General features: G+C 32.7%; 1 pseudogene; it reads right to left on the bottom strand.

Annotated features, from left to right (window-relative positions):
• Window positions 1–9,401: 9,401 nt before the first annotated feature.
• On the bottom strand, window positions 9,402–15,890 carry LOC149188234 (phosphoacetylglucosamine mutase-like; annotated as a pseudogene).
• Between the last annotated feature and the right edge of the window lie 4,582 nt (window positions 15,891–20,472).

Below are 20,472 nucleotides of genomic sequence, written 5' to 3'. Positions count from 1 at the left end.
AAGGATTATCAACGAGGCTACATAGGCATATCGTGAGGGCACAGATGAAGGTATTCCGAAAATTTTAGAGGAATGGGAAGATGAATTCAAGTAGTACAATGACACAGATGCAGAAATGGATGACTGGAGGACCCTAGTTTCGGATCCTCGCAACACTAGAGGCGGGATCACTCAATTTAAACAGACCTTATACCTTTATTGGTTGATGAAAAGCCTACTGGGCAAGGCTATGGAGCAGATTTTGGTAGGCATGGCCGTCACTGTCCAAGGCATGCCAAGCTACAAACATGAATTCCAGAAAGTTCAGTTTCAACTCCATAAGCAAGATATCAGGTTGGGCAGAATTGAGAAACATATCCCATGTATCTTGGAACTATCTGAGATGCCTGGATCGAATGTCAAAGACCCTGCGCCTGTGGAATCAACCTCGGAGGAACATAATGACTAGATAATCTCCCTTGTTTAATTTTGTTTTATATGCGGATAGCTTTTACTTTTCCTCATGCAAGAATATGTATAGGTAGAAATCTAGAGTATGGTCATGAAACAAAGACTTATATAGCTTGGATAGAAAGATTGAAACTTTTTTGTTTTTGGATGGCATACAACGTGGATAGGTGGCCAACAGACTTGGTTTTCCAATGGGCAAGTTGAAACAACCTAGCCAATCTATGTGATATAAATTTTCTTATAAATGATTGAAAAAAAAAAAACCTACCAAACTTAACAAAAAAAATAAAATATATATATATATTCTATAAAAACCAAATCCCTACCTTCCACTATAATTAACATTTATATTCAATGTTTACTACCAACGCAAAGATGTTTCCACCCATACACTTAAAACAAAAGCTCAATAAAAGTGACAAATAAAAATAAAAAATGGATAAACGACATGAATATACTCAAAAGATATAAAGGCTTTAAAAACTAGAAATGGACAAACCACATGACTGTAGTATTGAACAAGAGTAGTTGGGTGGTTTATTTGTTCTCACCGGGCCGAGTATTTCCCAGCATTTCTCCTTTATTTCTTGTGGGTGATCCTATCTGCAAAACTGATCTAAAATGAAAATCAATGAGAATTGTTAAGTTCATCGATTTAAAGAAACTCTGAAGCTACAAGAAGAAGAAAAGTGAGTAAAAAAGCGATTCCTGCCCAGTTTAATCTGCCAAAGAGTCGAGTTATTGGCATCGAACGACAATTTAACCATACCATCACGTCAACGAGAACACCTTACGGTGAAAATATAATTGATTTGAGAATCCTCTTGTGCAATGACAAAATATATTATTACATTATTAAAATATAAATGTTCAAAATTAATTAAACAATTATGATACATAAAAAATTCTTAACAACATCATTGTTATAGATATTCACTTTGACTTTGGTATAAAAATTTTGTATAGGAATTATGGATAAGAATTTCACATTAATATAGAAAGGACATTCGTCTCTTCAACTATATTTAATAAAAATATATAATATTGAAAGTAAAAGGTTAACTTTGACTTTGGTGTAAAGATTTTGTATAGGAATTATAGATGAGAATTTCACATTAATATAGAAAGGACATTCGTGTCTTCAACAAAATTTAATAAAAATATATAATATTGAATGTAAAAGGTTATTTTTTTAACAATGTTATATAAAGCTTACACTTAAAAATATTTGATTATTATGGTGTATATATGAATTTTATGTGGAAAGAGGTTTGTTGATTTTTTTTTAATTGAGGTTTTAGATTAATTCTCAAGGAAATATGCTCAACATATTTTTCTTCATAATGCTTAGCGTATTACAAAGTTTGTTAGATTGCATTGACTTTTAGTAAATTTAAAAATTTAGGTTTGTGTCACGTGCTCTCCACCCACCAATTTCCTAAGTATTTGAGATTATTCCAATTGTAATAAGTTCCTCATTATTATTTATAACATTCATTTATATATAAGCATATTTTAATTAGCAAAATGGTCCATTACTTATAATAAATTTTAAAAGTTAGATTGCCACATGGCTCTCCACCCACCAATTTCCTAGGGATTTGAGATTATTCCAATTCTAATAAGGTCCTCCATGATAGGTTTATCATTATTATTTATAAAATTATTTTACATATAACCGAATATATAATGAGGTTTTTCCCTACATCTTCACTATGGTGCAAATAAATTCAATCCATTCAGGTGTTAAGATGCTCCTCAACATGTTCGAAGATCATATTGTCTACTCCAATCTTCTCCTCACTCAACATGTTCGAAGATCATATTGTCTACTCCAATCTTCTCCTCACGCTGAAAGAATGTGGGCTACAAGTTGTGAATGTTATGTCTTCTTTTATTAATAAAAAAGTTTTCCATACCATATATAACAAGGTCTTTTCCTATAATCGGTGCAACAACTTACTTCCCTGTCTACTTTACCAGTATCTGAACATACATATATTTGTACGATGCCACATGCCTCTAAGAGTGGCAATTTCAACGTGGAAAACCTCTATGACAAGTTTGGGCATTTGATATTGGATCATAAGGATGCTTTACGAGCCCTTGACTCTCAAGAGGAATATGTGTCACCGTAGAAATGAGGAGTAGAAGGTTTGACCAACTTATGCACGAATCTCCATGAGAGGAATTATGTGTCAGTTATAAATTTAGTAACTAAGTGTAGTTTAGATGTTAATGATTTGAAGGAGTTCTCTATGGAAGATTTCTTTACTTTTCAAGTACAAATGTATAAAAGTAGCTTAGCTATGAACTTGGTCTATCTTAGGTTTTTAGTGTAGAATTAGGTGAAGTAGCATTAATGAATTTGCGTTCTAAAATTAATTAGCAATCATTAAATAACAAATTTTAAAATTGCAATATGAACTTATTAGTTTTTTTCTTTAAAGATCACTATTGATCTATTTTAATCACAAATAAAAGAAGTGCTTAAAGTGATATAATTTCTTCTTGCGTACTTTTTTTAATGCAAAATTTGAAAAAAAATGTTTGCATCTCAAAGATAAAATTTATAGAAAAATATAGCCCAAATATAAAATAATAACATTACTTGAAATCATTAAAAAAAAATTAACCATGAAAATTTATTTCTTTTCATTGTACATATTAGTTGGCATTGAAATATTTTACTTGATATGGGATTGAGATATTTTACTTATGAAGTACATTGTTTATATTAATAATTTCCATGTTAAGTTCCTCCATGATTAATAAATTATGAAATTTTTAATCCCTTGGGTTTATATTATCAATCTATTGGGTTTTTAATCCCTTGGGTTTTAGTATTAATCCCATGGTTTTATTATTCCCTTGGGTTTATAGTATCAATGCCTTTAGGGCTTATATACCTTGCATTTATAATATTAATCCCTTGGTTTCAATATTATTCCCTTGAGTTTATAATACCTTTGGGTTCAATCATGGTCAACCATGGTCAATAACCATGGTCAACCATGATCACATTGTGACAAAGACAATCTCTTGGTCCAAAGTCACATTGTCACAACCATGGTCATCTACGGTCAACCATGGTCCAATGTCGCATTGTGACAAAGATTGTCTCAATATGGAGATCAACCAAGGTCCAATGTCGCATTGTGACAAAGATTGTCTCAATATGGAGATCAACCATGGTCAACGATGATCAGCCATTGTCCAACATCGCATCGTGACAAACATTGTCTCAATATGAAAATCAATCATGGTAAACCATATTCCAACTCGCATTGTGATAAATCTTTATCTTAGGGTTTATATTCCTTGTGTTTATAATATTTATCCCTTGGGTTTAATATTATTCCCTTGGATTTATAATCGATTGGGTTTATTGTTCCCTTGGGTATATAATATTTATGTTAGAGTTTATATACCTTGGGTTTATAATATTAATCCCTTGGGTTTATATTATCAATCCGTTGGGTTTTTAGTATTAATACCTTCGGTTTATTATCCCTTGGGTTTATAATATCAATCCATTTACGATTTATATAACTTGCGTTTATAATATTAATCCCTTGGGTTTATAATACCTTTCGGTTTTAGAATTAATCCCTTGGGTTTATTATTCCCTTTGGTTTATAATATTAATCCCCTAGGTTTATTTGGTTCATATTCCTAGGGTATAATATTATTCATAAGGTTTATAATATTAATCCTAGGGTTTAATATAAATCTCTTGGGTTTACAATCATGGTCATTCATGGTCAACAATGGTCCAATGTCACAATGCGCCAAAGATTGTCTCAATATGAAAATTAACCATGGTCAACCATGGTCCAACGTCAGATTGTGAAAAACATCGTTTTGGTATGAAAATAAATGATGGTAAATCATGGTCAACCATGTTTATTTTAGGGTTAATTTGTCTCAATATGAAAATCAATCATGGTCAACCATAATCCAAAGTAGCATTGTGACAAATATTTATGTTAGGGTTTATAAGTTTATATTCCTTGGGTTTATAGTATTTATCCCTTTGGTTTAATATTATTCCCTTGGGTTTATAATATCTATCTTAGGCTTTATATACCTTGGGTTTACAATATTAATTCATTGGGTTTAATATTATTCCCTTGTGTTTATATTATCAATCCGTTGGGTTTTTAATCCCTTGGGTTTTTAGTATTAATCCCTTCTGTTTATTATTCCCTTGGGTTTATAATACCTTTGGGTTAAATCTTGCTCAACCATGGTCAACCATGGTCACATTGCGACAAATACTATCTCTTGGTTCAAAGTCACATTGTCACAACGATGCTCAACCATGGTCCAACATCACATTGTAACAACTATTGTCTCAATATGGAGATCAACCATGGTCAACTTTTGTCCAACGTCGCATTGTGACAAACATTGTCTCAATGTCAAAATCAGTCATGGTCAATGATATTCCGATGTTGCATTGTGACAAATATTTATCTTACAATTTATAATATTTATCTTAAGGGTTATATTCCTTGGGTTTATAATATTTATCCCTTGGGTTTAATATTATTCAATTGGGTTTATGATCCCGTGGGTTTATTATTCCCTTGGGTTTATATACTAGGGTTTATATAACTTGGGTTTATAATATTAATCCCTTGGGTTTGATATTATTTCCCTGGGTTTATATTATTAATCTGTTGGGTTTTTAGTATTAATCCCTTGGGTTTATTATTCTATTGGGTTTATAATATAAACCCCTCTTGGGTTTATATACCTTGAATTTATAATATTAATCCCTTGGGTTTAATATTATTCTCTTGGGTTTATAATACCTTTGGGTTTTAGAATTAATCTCTTGGGTTTATTATTCCCTTTGGTCTATAATACCAATCCCTTGGGTCTATTTGGTTCATATTCCTAGAATATAATCATAAGGTTTATAATATTAATTATAGGGATTAATATAAAACCCTTGGCTTTACAATCATTGTCATCCATGGTCAATGATGGTCCAATGTCACAATGTGCCAAAGATTGTCTCAATATGAAAATCAACCATGGTCAACCATGGTCCAACGTCACATTATGAAAAATATCATCTCAGTATGAAAATCAATGATGGCAAATCATGGTCAACCATGTTTATTTTAGGGTTTATAATATTTATCTTAGGATTTTTATACCTTGGGTTTATAATATTTATCCCTTGGGTTTAATATTATTCCCTTGCAATAAGCCACTGTAGATATTTGAGACAGAGAGAGGCAGGGTCTGACATTTACAACTATATCAAGAGTGAAATCAATAGATTGGTTTGCAGATTTCATCGCAATTTTCTTTTCAATGTTATGAAAAATGTAGGACAGTGTGAGAAGGGATTGGTTGGAAAGTGTAAATGGTCGTGCTAATTATCCTGTTGATTTGAATTGGTGCAACTTTTTTCATCTGTCTCAGTGTGTTTTGGAAGAAGATAGAATTTAATAACTGTATTTGGGTGGAGTGTTTAAAGTTGAATTCTGTATCAACCACATTTAAAATGTTGTTTGGTTTTTATTAAATGTTTCTTTCATAATTACTTCATTATTATTTATTAAATGATTATTAATATAATTGTTATTATTATTATTATTATTATTATTATTATTATTATAATACTAATTATTATTAATATGGTTCTTATATTTATATTAATAGTATTGATAATAACATTAATTCTTAATATTATTGATAATTTCTATGTGTGTTTTATATGACCTATAAACATCTATCAATCACATTTATTAATGTGGTTGCTCTAGTTTTTAAATATAGCCTTAAAATTTACTATAGTCAAATTACAATCAATCTTTATTGTTTATGTTATTTATTTGCTAGTCTTTATACTTTCACTTAAAGTGTATTTTTTTTTAATGTAATTTAGCGATTTATATTATGTTATAATTAAATAATATATTTAACAAATTATTATTTTTGAATTTCAAGATAACAATTGCAACTTAAAAAAATAGTTACAATTATTAAATTTCTTATCTTATTAATTTAATAATAATTAACATATTGCAAATTAAATAAACAATTATAATATGCTTATCATTAAAAACAATGTGTATAAATAAACAATTATAATATGCTTATCATTAAAAACAATGTGTATAAATATTTGGGGCCTTTTCTGAAAGCAAGATGGAAAGATTTTCGCACATTAATAATAAATAATTATATGTTCAGATATGGTATAGAAAAAAAATAAACACGTTACGAGAGCACGGAGTTAAAAAAATTATACTAATTGTGAAAGATTGATAAAATATCTACATTAACCTTAAGAAAATGTCGTTATCCAAATTATAATTAAATTCCTGGCTACACACATTGCCATCTATGTTAATATAGATAAAACATGCAAATTCTCACAACTTTTATATTTTCTTTCCACAACCCATATCTGCTATGACGTTTTACATTAAATTGTGTAATTATCTAACAATCGTGATGATATGGCCTCGTGAGAAGTTTTAAATTATTCCATTCTTCTATGTCCTTTTACATTTTAGTTTCGTAAAGAGCACACTAATAATAGCAGCTTATTATGCGTATTTTCGACACCACATAAGTGTTATTTCATTTTACATTAAATGGTGTAATTATTTAAATTATGTCTAATGTGCTATGTCATTTTACATTGAAATTTCAGGAATTCCATTTTACGCATGATTGATTTACCTGAGAATACATTCAATTCCCTAGTAATGATTTATATTTTTGTTTATAATTTTTATTAAATGTATTTACGTGGAGTAGTACAAATTCACAGATCGTAAAAAGATACTTTAACCATAGTTGAAATTTGTACGCATGGTAGTATTTGGAAATAATCATTACATCATAGGAGTTGAACTAATCACAAATTGAAATATTATTTAAAAATAATAAAATTAAATATGTAATGTTAACTATGGAATATATATATATATATAAATAATAAAAATAAATATGTAATGTTTAATTATGAATATATATATATATATATATAAAAGAGTAATAAAATTAAATATGTAATGTTTAACTATGAAAAATACATTTTTTTTTATGAAACACACCATTATTGATTAAACAAATAATCTATTTTGATATACTCTGTGGAAAGGTAAATGTAATAATAATTTAATGAAAATGTATAATATAAGATATTAACTTCTTTACAATTATATAATAATTTTATAATGAAAATGAATAATATTATAATTTCATAATTATAATATCATCATGGGTATGTATGCAATACACAATCTATAATTGATACACAATCATGTAGTTAGTCTTGCAATAATTGATGAAATGTCTAAGGTCATAGCAATAAATTTTCCGATCTTCCAAAATGCAAGCAAGATAACTCATGTGATGTCAATTCTCTGATAAAACAATTCAAACATCATTCTAGTTAGTATGCAGTCCACAATTGATGTTATAAGTAGCATGTAATCATATTCATATTCAACTACTACACTCAGAGCTTGAGCTCCACTCATTTCTAGAAGTCAAAGCATTGAACCTTCGCTTTGACATTAATCATTAACAAATCTACAATAATTATTCCCAAAGGCCTAGAGTTGAACCTTTGTTGTAATACCACTCTATAACACCCCCATCCACCCTTAGCCCATAGTAAGGGTAAAAGAAAGCATTACTGTCCTTGACTCGACCTCCAAAGTCTTATTATGGAAATGGGGTCTTAAAATTTTGTCATTTTTCAAAATAATTAGAACTTAAAATAAACATCTCCATTACATCTAGCTTGTCAAGAACTTTCTCACACTATAAAATTTGTTAGAAATTGACATATGGATCACAAGATACAACCATTAGTAGTTAGGCTAATAAATCCTTTCCATGTTAGCATTGTGTAGCTGCATGGTACCTACATGAACCACACATGGCTCCCATGTGGCACCTCTCCACCCTTTAGGGGAAATTCCACATCATCACATCAACCCATAAAATATTAACCATTGATCCACCCCTTGGAGTGTATATATATATATATATTTTTGTTTATGTGTGTGTTCATGTGGCTCATTTACTTACAGACGCGCACGCACACATCATGCCCCCTTGGTTGATCACAAACCTTCAGTCGCACACAGATCGATGATTGAGATTAAATGAGGACCACCCCCTATTTCCCTTGCTAACGTCATGTGGTAAGGGGGTCCCTCAGTTTTGGTTCCGCTTACGGTTCCACATTTGAGATCAAGTGACTTTTCTTTAACCAAACCAAATCAACAAAATGAGGGGGGTGGTTAAACCTATGAATTATGAAGAGGAAAGGGGGCCCTTAAATTGATGTTTGACCCCTCTTGAATCCTTGAAATTCATTAAACTTCCATTATAATAAATCTCGGTCCCATTGTATAGGGCATTTAATATTATTTTTTAGTTGAGACAAAAGTCTATGCATGTCAAAAAATGGGAAGGCTTCCCATCTCTTGGCATGTTCCCTTGGACCACCATTTCATACCCATGAGAAAATGCTCGAGGCAAGATGAGACTTTCCACATCAAATGTCAGTAAAATTTCCCATCTAGGTCAGTAAATAACCTAGGCCCACCCCCTGCACTAAACATTTTTGCCCCAAGGCCCGAGACCTAAAGACATCAATCATCTCCATCAACTGCTGCCAACTTTTCTTATCCCCGCCTATAAATCATGATAGTTTCATACAAGAAGCCCTGTCGAGACCTTAAGATGACATCAACTCAAGATGCCATCACTCTGATATCATGTTCGTGTCATCATATCATCATAGCCTCCTTCAGGAATTCCACATGTCATATTTTTTTGGGCCACTTGCCCCACCAAAAGGGCCATTGGCACATGCCACATGGTAGTCCTTTTGAATGCCATGTCACTACTAATCCACGTCATCTTGTCACATGGCATAGGTCCCACCATGTTTTTGGCCCTTATGCTAAGCATGAATCCCCAATGTAAATATTTGACATTCGGTGTCTCCTCACAATGTGCGAAGGGCTTGAGATGGAAGTTCTTTGCGTCGACTGTCGGAGTTTTCTCATCTCAGCTTCTTCTCTCAACCTCCCACATTTATGTGCAGTTTGAGGCTCCCAAGGTTTAAGACATCGAGACGGTAATTCCGTGACAATGATGATTGTTGGGAATTCATTTCAATATACCCTTGATACTTAGATATAGCAATCCCTATATATATGAATATAGATATATTTGTCAATGGTAATTTCCCTCGACACTCTGGCTATTCTCTCCCTCCTAAGCTATATATATATATATATAGCGATTGTTATGTCCAGCCTTTAATACTTAGTTGTTTGTATGACCCCTACCTTGAGTTTATATATTTAGACATGTATACAGTCGCAATCCAAAGAAAAGAAAGGATTTGCAAACACATACCCATGTGAGAGGAATTTTGTTTCGTCTTCCATTTTTATCCTTATTGGTATTTGTGTATTCCCATTGCAACACCATTCTCTGTAATCTCTTCTTGCAAAATACATGTGCTTGATTGATATTTTGTAGATGTTGAATTACATCAGTTGAACATTTATTCTTTATAACAAGAGGCTTCACACTGTGTATCAATGCTTTATATCATATATCAACTTTGCTTGATTCTTTGGGAATTGTTGACAATTCAGTATTAGAGACATGAACTTCTACTCTAGCTTTAATTTTTTTTAAAGAATTATGTTACATTGCCTCAACTTCATTCTTGCAATTTCCTCGCCCCACATTTCTCTCTGCTACATGTGATGAAGAGGTCACCATCATAAAACTCAAGATAACATAATTTTATTATTATTTGATAAATGACTAGAATCATAGGACAAGTTTGAAGAAAAATGTAATAAGTGTATAAAATCATGGATAAGTGACAACATACATAGAAAATAATTACCAAGTGGCAACTAATTCACAAGAATTGATTTTAAAACACATACCTCTATAAGAAGCATTATGTTTCAACTTCCATATTTCTTGTTGTTTGAATTTGTCAATTCCCATTATAACACCATTCCCATTAATTGTCGGTTGTAATATGCATGTGCCTGCTTGAATTTTTTCTTGAGGCTTTTGAACTACATCAATTGAGTTATATCTCCTAACAAAGCTCTATTTATTCTTCTTTGAAAGAGAACTTGAGTGATCCGTTCAACCTACAAATTTCACGAGTTAAATCATTTCTTGTTCTTTCTTACTAATGTTGGAAATCACACTTGGCTTTAAATATTTTATGTAATGAATTGTACCAACATGTTTGATATTAAAGAGGTGTTTAGAGTCTAGACATAGGAGCACCTAGAGGTCGAAGTTTTCCTTTATTTGGATCCATTTGAGACTAGATTGGTTGTATACCATACATCCCATTAATAACTTGCATGGTTGAATCTTTAGTAACATCACATAGATTCATGTAGGTGTATTGAAACAATAACATATTAAAATCAACTAGGTCATTACAAACTACAAAACTAGCCTACAAACCCACACATATTTTTCAAACATGATATTTATAAACTTGTTAGTAAGTTGTTAACTATGAACAATACTAAATCAGACATAAGGTATTATTGTATGGCTCAAATATTTTCTAAACACATAAACTTATAGGGCAATAATGACTTTGTCAAAAAAACTAATATTTTCCAAACACATAAAATTATAGCCAGAAAGCATTTGACAAAACCAGTTTTTTGGAAGCGATGAATGTTTCACCTCAACATCTGAGAAAACCAGTTTTTTGGAAGTGATGAACCTTTCACCCTTAATGGGTGCAAGCAAAATTTCCAACAGGAATCACATGTTACCTAGACTTTTATAAAAGACTGATGGATATTGTCCTTTGATGCTTCTTTTGTTCCTTTCCTATATGCATAAGATCTCTCTAGAGTTAATTTTCTAGTTCATATCATAGCTTGAAGTTTGTAATCTATCTTCGAACTTTCCATCATAACATTTTTTATATTTATTAGGTTCATTTCTTAATATTTTATACTATATTTCATTTATATATATATATATAAACCCGAATTTAATGGTTAACCTCAGCGAACAATTCGAATTCAAACAGAACATAAACATTTCAAAAGATTTCAACATCACAATTTCACATTAAGAACCATTGCATGCTAGGTAATAAATCCAAATATTCTCAGACAAAAATTAAGGACAACTGGTACATAAGTAATATTTTCCCTTCAATAATGCTTGTATTTTCATCTTGAATGATACATTCTTATTCTGTATAAAATAGCTAAGTTCATTTGGGAAATACATAGTAGTTCATTTGAAAATGAAAACTTGGATATAATGAAGGATCCACAATTAGGAGCATAAAATATGGAAACAAACCAGTTTATCACACCAAATAGTGCAACTAGGATGAGCGGTGGAAGTGCCAAAAAAATTCATGAACTCGCAAATTTAATCTAGCAAAATTATTTTACCACAAAAAAACAAGAAAGGAGATTGAAATGCTCAACGTCTTTAGTTTAATTGCAAAACAACAAAATATTAGACTTTGAAATAACTTGAAACTTCATTCATATAGAAAAGCCATTAAATTCATTTATTGTTGTTGAGTTGTGAAAATCTTTGTGATTCATCCACAAATATTGATCGCAAACAAGAAAGGTAGAATATATTATGGATGTTCCATTTCCTATGTTCTCTAGATCTAGGTTGCAAATCTACTAGATGCAATATTATTGCTCCAATTTTTGAAAATATTCTAGAATGACCTATAGCCATAGTAATCATTAGGGACAAAATCTTCCTTCAAGATTTGAGCTTCCCTTGTCATTTTGTTCACCTTTGCTAGTCAATTAAGAATATTTCATAAAGCATGATGGCCCATCTAATATTCATTGCATAGACTGCCAGAGACTCATTGCAACTTCACAACCCAGTTACAAGAACATTGTTGAGTAATTTTATTGAGTAACCCAACTACATTCAATGAGCATGTCATTTCCAAGATAATATTCCTTCAAGAACAAACTATGGAATTTAGTGACATCTACACCATACATCTTTTCAAACATTATCATCCATGTAAAAAAATGAACGAGACAATTTGCATAACCTTTTTTAAATCCATCATAGGTATTCCCCATGCTCTACCAATCTAGAAAGAATGCTTCAAGTAAAATCCCATTTTTCATGCTTTGTCTACTACACACCCATCATTGAGAAACTATACGACAAAGAAATACTTTGAAAACATCTAAATCCTTCCATACTATTGTTCCAAAGTTAGTAGAATAAACTAATTTAGCATAATTGTATAAAAAGTAAAAACGACACATCTTATAGTACAGTAGCAAGATACACAACTCTTATATCCCAATTGATTCTGATTGGACTAAACTCTCTCATAAAAATAATGGAAGGTTTAAGCATTTTGCAACTTCCCACAACATCAATCTCCTGCTATACCTCCAACATGGAAAGAAATAAATGCTATCACAATGCTTATGTATGAACATCCAAATAATATACCATATTGTGACAACAGTTAGTTACCCTAGACCCAACGGGCATCTGAGATCTTATGTTGTAGTTTGTCATACCCTAGCCAATGGATTTTTGTTGTAGGATCCTTAGGAGGAATTTCACTTAAGATCTTGTGTCTTAGATCTTTTCAAATGGATTGAGGCAGTGTCAATCCATTTGGAAATCAGATTTGGTTTTTAAGGACAACATTTAGAGGTGGCTTTTGCTCTAGTAAGGGTTGGCTACCAAAATTAAACTTCATAAAGAAGATATATTGTATGACAAATGTTTCTTGTGTTCTATGTGGAAATGATGAAGAGGTCAAGCATATATTTTAGAGATGTTGGGTTGATTTTTTAGGCATGGTTTCAGGTTTAACTTCACTTCTTCAAAAGTTTGATTTTGTGTAAAAGGCCTCTTTTGGAGTACATTCAAAAGGTTTCAGATAGCTTCAAATCCCTATGGAATTTAGTATTGTTGATTAGTATTGGTTGCCTATGGAAGCATCCATGTAAATTTACTTTAAAAGATGACTCCTCTTTTTTTAACCTAGGGGATCTAAGGAACTTCAAGTGGTCATTGGATCTGCTTGTGAGAGCCAAAATTAGTGTTTTTGATGTTGAGTTTCTTTATCTTGGTGCGCAAGATCATATGCCTACCTTTTAGGTTATTTTAGGGTAGGATTTTCCTAGTAACCCTGTTGTTCATGTGATGTAATTTTTTGCTCCATGATATACTAATTTCATCTTTGAAATAATACATACAACATCTCAAAAGAAAAAGTTTGAGTAGTGAGCTAACACTTCACACCCACCTTTGAGGACATTAACACAACATTTTAGGGGACCTCATAAAGAATGTAAAATCCTACTTTCAATGGTATCTCAAGTTGTAGTGTCCATCTTCTTCTCTAGAATGTCCCACCTGCTAAGAAGTTTTGCACCAATTTTTCCAAATAAGGTTTGATAATTAAATTCACCCTAGTAGGTTGCATATGCACCTAAATGGCCTTATTTATATTAGAGATGGTTGTAGAATGTAGGATTTATAATATTACAACGACATTTCAAGGGATAACAAGTACAAAATGAATTTGTGATTTTAATATCTCTCACTTACTATGTAGCAGTCATGTTTGTGTATATGAAAATTTGTCAATTTATTTTCTAGTGAATGGAAACAATTCACTCAATGGGCATACGACATAAAAGTTTGATGTTCCACACAAATTAAGTCATTGGGGAACCATATGATATCACAGAGAAAAAACATAATAATACAAAATATCTAAACTAACATAAATGAACACAATCACTTAAATATATTCAACACATCCTACTTCTCAAACACTGCTAACTATAATAGTTGTATGAAGAAAATTTCAGAATACAAAAGATAGTTCCTTATGTGAAAGACCACAATGAGTCTGAGACAAAAAAAAAAAAAAAGACCTCATCTTTGCTTTGATGGCCAGATATAGTGTATTCCATGTTTGAATGGACCATCCCATAGAGTGAATAATTACCTCTACCAACAACAAGCCACTCAATGCATCCCCAACTACTTGATTGATCAAACTACTCATTTCCAGAAATATTTGAACAATCCTCCTCTTCTCTGAGTATGGAAGTTAAATTTGAAGAAGTTTAATGAATGAAAACTACTCAAATTGTAACATTATCTATTTACTAGACTAAATACTAGCAATATTTGAATTACTAGAGCCCATTTACAGTCAAACAGACTTGTTGATGCAGAAAAAGGATTTTCATCGAATTCTTTCAACCATAGTAAGAATTCCTCAAAAACAAAATAGTGTCATGTCCATTTTCTTCAAAATAGATACTGATATCATATTCAATATCCTTCTCATGTAAAGTGCTTCACTCTAGTGGAAGTGAACACAACTTCAAAACCAATTTCCCTCAAGTACCTTGTTGAACCTCCATTAGCATAAGCAGTCTGTACAATTCCCAATGTAATGGAATGGCACTCTTCATTGAAAGGATTCTGAGCTAATATTATTGCTGGTGAAATTTCTACCTTTTCTTGGTTATATATAGAATTTAATTGTTTCTTGATGAAAATAGAAAAAAGAGTCAATTTTTTCTCACCATTAATTAGCTCAACAGCTTTTTCCTCTTGGGATGACATATAGAAATAAACTAGTCTATCTGCATCACAATCCAAGCTTGCACACCTTTTCAAAATTTTACATAGTAGTTACTATGTAATAGAAAAGCATAAGACAAAGAAAAATAGGTACTATCTTCCATTATAGTAAACATAGAGGACAAGAAAATCACCTTCTTCCAACATCATCCCCTCCAAATCCACTTGGATTGACCTTCTCCTTCGGCACAAATTCAATCCCAACATTATCATTGAGCCCTCCCTCACCTTCCCTGCTAGAGTTCCTGATATTCACTTCAATACCCTCCAAAACTTGTTGTAATGTATACAATTTTTTTGCATCTACTCCATTTAATCCATCTGCCACCACTCCTTTAATACAAGGTCTCGACTTTTGCACTCTAGGCCTTGTTCCTGTAAGAATCTCGTATCCAAATGATTGTACTGAAAGATAAGTGTCAATGATTCAGTATACAAATATAAAACAATAGTCAAGAATCAAGATTCATTCGTAAGGTGGCTCATCAAGATTCATTCGTAAGGTGGCTCAATCGACTTCAGAAACATTCCCAATACAAGGAATTCATATAACAAGTACAAATTAAAGAATTCTATCAAATGTTACACACAATTTCAAGATTTACATAATGTGAGATTAAACAAACTTGCTTGACTAAACTTGAAAGCTGCATATATTAATCAGATTTTGTTGTTGGCATGCCTTTCTTTCTACTCCAGACCATCCTGTGAACTTGTGGAATAGTCAATATATCCATGTCAACTTCCATCACTCCTTTTGTAGCCCCAGTTCCCTTCGGAAGTTGCCACCATTAGCCATGACAATATTGAAAGAGAAAAAATATCTTTTCCCAGTCATATATTTAGCACCTATTCTACTGTGCCTGTAAAAGTATGAATTTATTACTTTAATAGAAACACTGAGTAGCTCTTCTCCATTAGGCCTTGTGTCTCTTGCCACAAGTAACACCCCAAAATATGCATCCCCACATAAACTGCCCCGCTTTTTGATGAAATCATCAATCAGCTAAAAAAAACCAATGAAATCAATGGGCTATAGAAATTCAAGGAATGATTTTGTAACCAAGTACTACTAGAACAAAAATAATGGTTCCATTTTACTATGTTGAAAAATATTATCTTAATTTGATACACACATTTACAAATAAATATGGTGCTATTTTCAGGATCCAAAGCTCACCTATAAAAATCTCCCTTCATTGACAACATCTGTGATGCTCACCTATACAAAATTCCTTGTATTGAAAACATTTGCAATGGCATCTGCAAAGGGCTCCTATTCTTGGATCAACATGCCACCTCCTGGAACTACCACCTTCCCACCATTATTATATGCTAGATTATGTGAAGTTGTGATCATTAATCTAGTAATAGATCCAATTTTCAATGACCTTAGAGTTGTTAATTTTTTCAACTAGGGTCAAATTCCACCTTGGACAACTTAGATAACTGAGATTATGATTTCATTAAATTCCTCTTTTTTATAGGACCAAAATCAGCCTAAAGATCACCCTATTTGGACAAGCAGAAGTTAATTTTTGAATTATTTTATTCACTCATGTATAATGGAATGGGTTGGCCCTAAGCACATGTGAAATTGGTTAGGTCGGCCTCAACCCTAAGTGGACCCTCATGGACATTTATAAATAGAATAGACCTCAATCTCATTTATACACATTGATCAAGCCATCTTCTACTCTTCTCTTTTGTCTTGGTTCACACAGGTCTGATGGAAGAAGTTTTCGCGAGGGTTTGAAATTACAAGCATGAAGCTCACATAGATCTAGGGTTTCTGTTTCTCAGACAGAGGCATGTAACTGAGATTTTTCATCGCTAGATGCACACACACAGTAGCTAAGGGATCATCCAGGGTTTCTGAGGCAGATTAGATAGTGTTAGTCCTTGGACGCTCGCACATAGTGGTTAAGGGAGTGTCTAGGTAGTCCCGAACACACGCACAATAACTGGAAGAGAGTGTATGGGGGTTTGGATAGAATATGAGTGATTTTGACCCCGGACGCATACATATATTCTTCCTGAGAGCATATGGGAAGACACAAACTCCCTCACACAGTATCTGAGGCAGCGTCTAGGTAGTTTAAGATAGAAACAGTTAGCTTTTCTAGGAGTGTCCTGGGTTTTGATCTAGGGTTTGGAAGTTTCCTTCAGTTGGATTTAGCGGTCTGGTATATCAAGGGTTTCTCTCTACTATTTTGCAGATCTTCAATCTATTTTGTAATTATCTGCTGCAAATTTATGTATTGGCCTCATTGTACTCTTTGTTGAATTTTTTTTATGACAATCTAATAAAGAAGAATATTGGAAAAGGATTTCCCGCTTCTGGGGTTTTTCCCTGGTCTTTGACCAATGTTCTTCATCTTATGGTTGTGTTGTTGTCTTCTTTACCATTACATATATTCTTCTATTTTCAATTATAGTTTATGATTGGTTACATTGCTAATAATTGGATGCATTGTTAATGAAGAAGTAAATTGGGCTAAAGTAGTTGATACAACATAGAACAATTTGAAAAATTAACATGGTATTAGAGTTGAGGTGAAGGACAAGCCCAAGTTAAGACAAGCGTGGAAGCCCTCTTTATTAGAAAGAAAATTTCCTAGTCAAGGTCAAGATGTCTTCCTCTACCTTCAAGGAGCATGAAAAGTTGGGTGATGCATCAAACTTTGCTGCATGGAAATTCAGGTTGGAGATCATAGCTGACAACAATGATGTGCTGGAATACATTCAAGGAAGGATGCCCAAACCTCCAAAAAATGCTTCTACTTCCCTAAAAAATAGGTAAAAGAAAGGTGATTCCAAATAAAAGAAAATTATAGATGATTGTTTACAAGGTCATTTACTTGCATATGTTGGCCATTTAAGAAAGTATAAAGACATTTATGTCAAGATAGTCGACATGTATGAAATAAAAAAATTGAATGGGATCATCACCTTGAAATTTCAACTCAAGGAAACCAAGATGAACATAGGAGAATTTTTTCAATCCTACATTATGAGGATTTTTGGCCTTAGAGATCAATTGTAAATATTTGGAAAAAATGTTCTTGACAGGGAACTTGTAGTTGTGACTCTCAGAGGTCTACCTCCTATTTGGGAAACCTTCATTACTACAATAAGAAACAACAATTTCCTTCCATCATTTGATGAAATTGTTGGGAATCCCACTCAAGAATAATCAAGGATGATAGCTAGAGGAATGATTTGAAAGCATGAAGAAGGAGATCCCAGTGCATATATCACTCATGACAAAAAGAAGAAGGGAAAAGGAGGTCCATCAAGGAACCCTCCTTCTAAAAATGAAAAAGGAAGGAATGACATATCTTTATCTCATATTGAATGCTATAATTGCCACAAGAAAGGTCATTATGCTCAAGACTGTCCCAAGAAAATAAAAATGCCATGTTACAACACGAGAAGAAACAACAATAATAAAAGAAGAAAAGAAAATCAAAGGAATAACTGTGACAGAAAATATGAAAGAAGAAGAAGAGATTCCTCAATCGGTCGTGAAGAAGATCATCCTCCTCAAAAGAAGTCAAGAGCTCCTAGATATGAAAGTAATGTTGTAAATGAATCTAATTATATTTTTATTTCTGCCCTTACTAGTTCTTCTCCACCAGATTCGTCAGATATTTGGTTGGTTGATAGTGGGGCAACTCATCATTTCTCTAGATACAAGTAATTCCTCTCTAATCTAGTAGAGAGGGAGACGAAGTTGATTATCATTCTTGGAAACAACTCCACTCATCCCGTGAAAGGCTTTGGGTCCATCTAACTTCAGTTGAATTATGGAGAATCCATTCTGTTGCATGATGTTACGTATGTGCCAGCATTAATGAAGAATTAAGTATCTGTATCTACATTGGAAGATAAAGGGATCAGGGTTGCCTTCATCAAAGGAAATTTTTTGACTTGGTTTACTGATTCACCTATTAAAGATGCATTCAAATTAGGATCTAGATTTGAAGGACTCTATAGAGTCACTAGAAGGCCACTTCTAGCATTGGTTCATAACACCAATCGTTTGAGCAAGTTATGGCACTGCAAACTGGCTCATCTTCACTATGATGGTCTTCCAGAATTGGAGAAACTAATCTTGGTTATTACTGATGTTCAGGCCCATCATGATGGAGTTTTTCTAGGTTATGTGGGTGGAAAGAAAATAAGTGGACTATTCCCCTCTAGTGAGAACAAGACAAATGACATCCTCCATCTCATTCATTCTGATATATGTGGTTTTATGCTTATGCATTCTATTGGTGTCCATATCTACTACATCACCTTCATTTATGACTTCTCAAGAAAGACATGGATATACTACCTTAAGCACAAGGATGAAGCCTTTGAAATGTTCAAGGAATTCAACGCCTTGATCGAAAATCAAATAGGGTAGAGAATCAAAGTATTCATGTTCGATAATCAAGGGGAATACATGTCAAATGAATTCATATCATTTTACAAGAAAGAAGGGATCAATAAGGAAACAATTATGCCATATACTCCCAAAAAAAATGGTTTAGTTGAAAGGAAGAACTGGTCTATATTAGAAGTTATCGGTGCCAAGCTCCGTGATCAAAAGGTGACGAAATTCCTTTGGGCAGAAGCCACACATGCTAATATATATGTTCAAAACAGGGTGCCTCATCAAGCATTAGAAAACAAGACTCCCGAAGTGTAACACCCTCCTCCCACATCTACCCAAGCAACCAGACAGCCAGGGTAAACATGCAATGAGAGGCCACTATGATAATATTCAACCTCCTTGGTGACTTTAAGGAAAAGGAATCGATAAAACATCACATATATTCACCCAACATCATCCACAAAAACTTAAGAAGACAAGTCAGCCACTTAGACATCCTGTCCCTGGGTCCTACTGTTGTTTGAGAAAACCTAGGGTAGGGTAATACTCCCTAGACATTGCCCAGGCAAGTTAGTTTCAGGACTAGCACTCCCCAAACACTAGCAAGGTGCTTTGTAATGCTCCCCAAACACTACCCAGGCGAGTTAATCTCAGAATTAATGCTAGCATTCTGGGATTTGAGCCACCTTTTTTGGCGCAGAGCCTCGGACACTACCCAAAATGGAATGATCATTTAGAATTGGTAAGGATACAAGGTAAAAAGAATACAAAAGTAATAATACGAAAAAAATCATAACCAAACGCCTACTAGCCATGATAGGAATTTTGTCAAACATATCATCAACATGTAACCTTGAGGTTTAAATAATAGAATTAAGGGTTGGGATCTCATACTTATCTGAGAATTACTATGAACCATTGTTTCCTCATGTCTTTTACTACCTTAT

This window comes from Pinus tabuliformis, chromosome 3_1 (assembly GCF_031772625.1).
Source record: "Pinus tabuliformis cultivar Carrire ecotype Pingquan chromosome 3_1, CPIR1, whole genome shotgun sequence".
NCBI lineage: Eukaryota > Viridiplantae > Streptophyta > Pinopsida > Pinales > Pinaceae > Pinus > Pinus tabuliformis.
The sequence above is the reverse complement of the archived record's forward strand: the minus strand, read 5'-3'. Positions and strand labels throughout refer to the sequence as shown.